We start from the raw sequence: 6,525 nt of genomic DNA, 5'->3' as shown, positions 1-6,525 counted from the left end.
CGCCAGATTGCCCTAAAATCAAATCTTGTCACTGATTTATTTAGTAGATTTTTAACTTTATTATTTTTATCCTTACTCTATGAATAAAAATTTTACATTTCCAAATCTTAAGTGAAGTTTAATTATACTCAGCTTTTTTACAGTATTTATTTATCTGCTATGAAACTCAGTGTTCCTCATATTTAAGTAGAGTTTCATGAAGATTTATATTGATTATTTTGTTTTCCACATATTGTGAGAAACAGATAAATATACACACATACATGAAAGACTATTTCGAAATATATCTTTTATAACATGGTAATTTGTATTTTAATCTAAATAAATGTATGAGGAGAAACATGTAAAACTATGCAATGATATTTAAATATACATAATATTCACTGAAACGTCTACACAATGGCATTAGAGAAATGAAATTCATTGAAAGCACACACTCTATAATGTAATATGTAAAATATACAGCATACGGTATAATTAACTTACCTAATGGAATATGAATATTTTACAAAAATGAAATTCAAACATGTGTATTAAATTAAATTAAGATCTTGGATTTATACCTAATATTGTGTTATAGCATATTATTTTAAGTACGTAAGTTAAACTTTTAGATTTCATACAAGGTTAACCATTGTTCAATTTTGTTGTTACTGTACTAATATTGCAGGGCTAACAATGTTTATTAACATGGGAAAACATGCCTTATTTTAGGTACCATTAACTCAAAAAATACTAATCAAAGATTACTGAAACTCTTTTACAGTATTTAATATGACTGTACTTACGTTTTAAACCCAATAAGAATATTAAAAATATTTTAAAAAATCAAATAAAAAGATTAATTGCTAATTTTTATTCGTACGTAAATATTTATATGTAATAAAAACTAAATAATTTAAAAATTGATATTGTACGGGGCTGGTACTTATGTGATAGGGCTTTGTATAACATTCCTATCTGTACCTACCATAGTTTCATAAATATATGTTCCTAAGTATGAAAAAGGCTTAAGGGAAACCGTAATATTAAAGTTTGCGAAAGCCTTTTCATTGTGAAACCCACCAGGTAAGTAACTTTCACCTTTAATGTCTTCTCTTTCCCTTTTCAGTAATCTTCTTTTGACTAGCGAAGAAAGATCGGCCATGGCAAACATGCACATTAACATGGACTCTCTGTTTCATATTAAAAATTATTAAAATAAATCCAAAATAAAAACAATACTTGATGCATCCTAAACAATGTTTATAAAGAAGAACCAAAATAATCTAATAAACAACGAACCTGGGCGTTTTCAAAATTCACCGGTTATTTATTTGATCTAGCTAAATATCAAATTTTTATACTTTCCTGTCATAAAATATTATCTCCTTGTTTTTTTTTATAACCTATGTTTTTATTTAATACAAAATTGTTTATGTTATTATTGTAACCACTTTTGTTCAGTTATGTGGGTCGCTTTTATTCGATGATGTGCTCATTGAGTACGAAAGGCCTCACAGAAATAAAAACATATATTATTGGAGTGTTTGTTTATATTAATATCTTTATTTTACTATCTATTTTGCTTCTTTATAAGTTTTTCTTACTCTCTCAGAGTCAAAAACAATTTAGTCCTGAAATCAAAAGCTTTTCAGGTCAAATGCCTTAGACTAAACAAAATATTACGTTTTCCTACTGCTCCTTCATTGAAACCAATGACTGCAATTTTTCCACAGTTTTAGTATATTTAGTCCTATAAACACAGTTAAAGGAATCCTTTACAATTTTAAATTGTTAAAACTCTTATTTGGGGTTCGGGTTTTCACTTGAAGAAAGCGTTTTAACAGTTCTTCCTTGATGATATATTTATAAATAGGTTTTATTTGTTCACACACAGGTTCAAGTAGTGGATTACTATTGTTTTTCTTTGGTTTTGGCTTTGTTGAATTTTCACCAAGAGTTCTTACTGATCCATAAGAAATCTTCTACACCTGATCAATATCTGCATCTTCCGTACTTTCCCACCTAGAACTTTACCATTACTGCGAAGTATTTTCTTGAAAGGTTTGTTCAGCTTCTTATTTTTGACCCGACTCTCTTTTAGACAAGTTCAACACATTCGAGTTTTGTAACAATGAAGTCATCGCCATAATGTTTCATTTCAATTACAGCAGCAAACCCCTTGGGATCACTGTCTCCTAAATACCCTTGAACCGTAGTTCTAACTTCTACTCGGAACGATTGCAAAGAACGGTAGCGCCGTCCACTTCCATACCACCGCTTGATCTAGAGTAATTAGTAAGTTATTTAAAATTAACTAGATTCAAACAACCAATGCAGTACTTGTATGGTCATTCGAAATCACTATGGCCTTATCGAATGATGTGACTGTACCGGTTGCTTTCATAGAAGTGTGGTTCTTTTCGTTTATCTTCATAGTCAAAAACCATACAGTTAGTGTTACCAAAATAATTGCACTTTGTAAAAGATGGTATGTGTGATATTCACCACAACGTTCACCTCAGATTCATTGCAATCCAAATACTTACGAAGCTTAGAGCAATTCCGCTTGAGACTTCATGAAACAAACTTCACTATAACTAGGCTTTGGACTAGGTCTTGGAGTTGCATACAAGAACAACACACGAACACAAGAAGACCTAAATATGAATACAATATAGGTCTTACGGACGAATACAATATAAAAATATTACAAATTGCTGACAGTAGACACTGGACAGCAGAAAGGCCACAAAACTAAATTTAAAAAAATACTCTGTTTATTAATTTATATGGAAATCAGAAGATATATGAAATTTAAAACTCAAAAATTTGCAAGAATATCAATAATGAAACCGTGCACATTCAACTTAAAACATTATTTTTGTACTGAACCAGTTAGTATTATATATATTCTTAAATTGAAAGAAACAGAGAATATTTTGAGGCCTTTTATCCCTAAAAGGTACGGTTTCTCATTAATATCCTTATATTATATAACATATAATATCATACAAAATAGAATAAAGCACAATTATTATTTTAAAGTGATATTGGTAAGCCCTAATAAGACAAAATATAGAGCTTTAGTTGAATAAAATTAATGATTTTCCCTCCACGTGGGTGACTTTATAAATTCATGAATTTATCATGACTGATGCACATACGTTCACCTCTTCTCACTAATGTCCCTTTCTATATTTACTTCGTGTATCGGGAGAGCTAGATCTGTTGAATTCCATTTAATATGGAACACGTTTCCTCTAACTGCTGTGGAAAGGGTTTATATCAAAAGCTTTAGACTAATTAAACGAGAGCTGCTAAACAATAACCCAGATCATATAGCACAGGTCTGTTCCATTTAGTGAGTTAACTTTCTTGTTTCTGAAATTAAGGTAATGTAATGATACTGAAATGCTCAGTAAATTTATAGTGAATTACATGCATTATATGAGTAAAACTTAGCTCAAATATAAATAACAGATCCTTTGCTTTTATTCATGATTGGATTCCTTTATCACAAATTAAATAGCCAAGAGCCAAATTCAATTATATAAGCACACAAATTGGTTTGCCTAGGAATCGATAAAGGAATTTTCCAAGTACCATAAATCGTTCTTTACCCTTGCTAATTTAGGCAGAAATCACAAATGGAAGGGTATCAAAAGATTGGATTAATATGAGAAACACTGGAAATTTCCTCAAACCATATTTAAAAAAAAAACATAAGATTTACAAATTAAAAATCATACACGTAAATATATGTTAGATTACTGTCAACTAACAGTTTATAGGTCCTAAATTTGGCAAATGTAATCTCTCTTGACTGACAGCGACGTAATGGCGGTAATCTGACAATGACAGAATAATGTTTCATCTAGAGTACTCTGGATGACTGCTAAGTACACCGGACAGAGAGCTTGTATAGGGGTCTGGTGTGAAAGCTATGAAATGAGTTCGTTTTGACACTCCTCGTCTCTGATTTGTATATATTTTCAGACGAACGTGGACTTTAGATTCCAGTACACAAGATTGAGACGGTCGGATTTGACGCAATGATTCACCGGTGTGACTCAACATTTTTATTAGATCATCATCAACATAGAGTTTTACTGCGTCTTTTTGAGGCAGCACTAAATTTTTAACTATATAATCGCCTTTAACTGTAGCATATTAAAATTTATACAAGATTGTAGTAGGGCTAGGTAGAAGTTCCCCATACCACGAGTTGCGTAACAGGGGCTTCGCCGAGTTTGCATGCATTATTTAAAATATGCAGCTAATTTCACTTGGCCATGTCTTACTGTGGTACATGTTAAAATTCCACATATTTCTACTAGGTTTGTCTACAACGTTATAATTAGTGATCTTCTCGTTGCAGTCATCGTTATCAATAACTGACTGAATAAAAACATAGGTAGCTTTAAGGATGTATAACGTCTAATTTACTCATTGTACCAACCCAATATATGATTCCTGAATAGGGACGTCAAAAGCTGAAATTGGTAGCTCCAGGTCTGGATGGTCTGATATTCTCCAGAGATTGAGCTTCCAGGAGTCTCCTTGTCTTACATGCTAGTGCTTCACAGTCAAAAATGATATATATTCAGCAGTTTCAGTTTCCTGAATCCTAAGAGGGCATAAGGGTTCATCATTATAGAACCCTATCTTTGTCAAATAACTTCTTAAATGGCCATGTAAAGTATGGAAAGTAACTACCCTCTTCTGGTTATCCCGGGCAAAGCTCCTGCCACCACCGACTGTGTTAATTTTTTTAATTGTAAACAAGCTTAGGACTAAATAATATCTATAAAACTCATTTAAAATTGTTTGCTACCACTCAGTTAAATCCAATGGAGTGAAATGCACTATCATTGAACTCGATATTACTTATATAACAACATGAAAAACATCGAATCTTTAATTTAACTTAGTTTTCGTGGTTTTTAGACAGGAAGACAGTAAACACATTTTTTTAGCCTCTCGAGTGAACGAAGTGGAATAGGTTCCATTACAATAATGCCCAGCCCAAACAAAAATTAAATAAAGGCAAACAGTTATAGTTTAAAACATGTGTAAATAAGTCGGCCTACGTTTGGAACAATACAAAATACAGATCTGGGTGTATATTTACAAATATTAATACTGTAATCGTGTGAAATTCCGTCGATGAAGAATATATCAGTTCTCTTTATCCGTTGATGCCAAAATAAATAAACTAATTCAATTTGATGACGCTGTGGAGGAGAAATTTGTTTATTCTATGCCAGCTTTTACTTTATTGGTTACCAGGCTATAACCACAAAACATTCCACAGAGAATCGTCGAATAGCGTCCTGGATTAAAAGAGACTTTATTAGGTTAGGCTCTCCCAAAAACTCACGGCACAATACTGCCATTTCAATACAGGCGATCAATAACACAATTTATTTTGTACATTACAACGAAAACACAGCAAACAATGAAAAAGACAGAATGGGAAATCACAATAGGCGAGGGTGTATTCAAGTATTTATGCTCGTTGATCATTTAACCAGGAGTGTTTTAGGCGCTTATATTTTTAAACAACATTATCCTCAACCCCCAGCAAAACCCCCTCAACCTCAAACCCTCAACCCTCAAAATTAAAGGGAGGGTTTGTGTTGTTGTTTTGGTCTTTACTCGATAGTGTGTGCGTAAATATAATACCACTATATTCTTTTAGTAACAGAAAGTTTTATCGTAGATATCTCATATAAACAAAACTTACAATAACATAGTTTCTCAGAAATCTATTATTTACTGAAAACTTAATTGTTAGCAAGGTATAAACAAAATTTAATTATACGATTAAGTTTTAATTTAATGAATGTTAAACTAAAATTTTAAACAAGTATTAGCTGAATGTTGGTAAAGACTATTGTACGTATAAAAATTTTCCTCTTTTTTATTTTTTCTATGAATTTATTGGAGTTTAAAAAAATAAATTACTTATGTTAAGTCCCGTGTGTAACTCTTTTAAAGAAATATATATTTAAATTTCAAGTTGAATTTTTCCCCAAAGAATTAGAAATACATTAAAGTATACGGATACATTTAATAAAGGTTCCTAAATTAAATTATAACTATATTACTCAAAAAAGATACCTTCTATAATAAAGCAAACTAAAGGGTTTCTCTCGGAACAGCTTATTCTTAGATAATTCTTAATAAACACCTATAATATTGCTATGGGCGAAAGGTCAATAAATGAAGTTGAAATACCAATAAGTATAATTCAATAATTTAATTAATAAAAACATACGACGTTGATATCGGTGGCCTGTGAGAGATCGTTCTAACGGCGTTGCGTTGAACCGGTACATCTGTTAAACTAGATTTATTTTATAATGTTCTGGCTAACTGAGGATAATTTATGGTTAACTACATAAATACTATAGTAAACAATGGAAATCATTATACCACTAGTTTTACTAATGGTTACTAAATTATAGCCATTATACAAAATCAAAGAATCCATTGAATTTCTCAATTTATTTTCCACCTTTAATAAATGACTAGAGG

This window comes from Homalodisca vitripennis, chromosome 6 (assembly GCF_021130785.1).
Source record: "Homalodisca vitripennis isolate AUS2020 chromosome 6, UT_GWSS_2.1, whole genome shotgun sequence".
Lineage (NCBI taxonomy): Eukaryota > Metazoa > Arthropoda > Insecta > Hemiptera > Cicadellidae > Homalodisca > Homalodisca vitripennis.
This window is presented reverse-complemented; position numbering follows the sequence as displayed.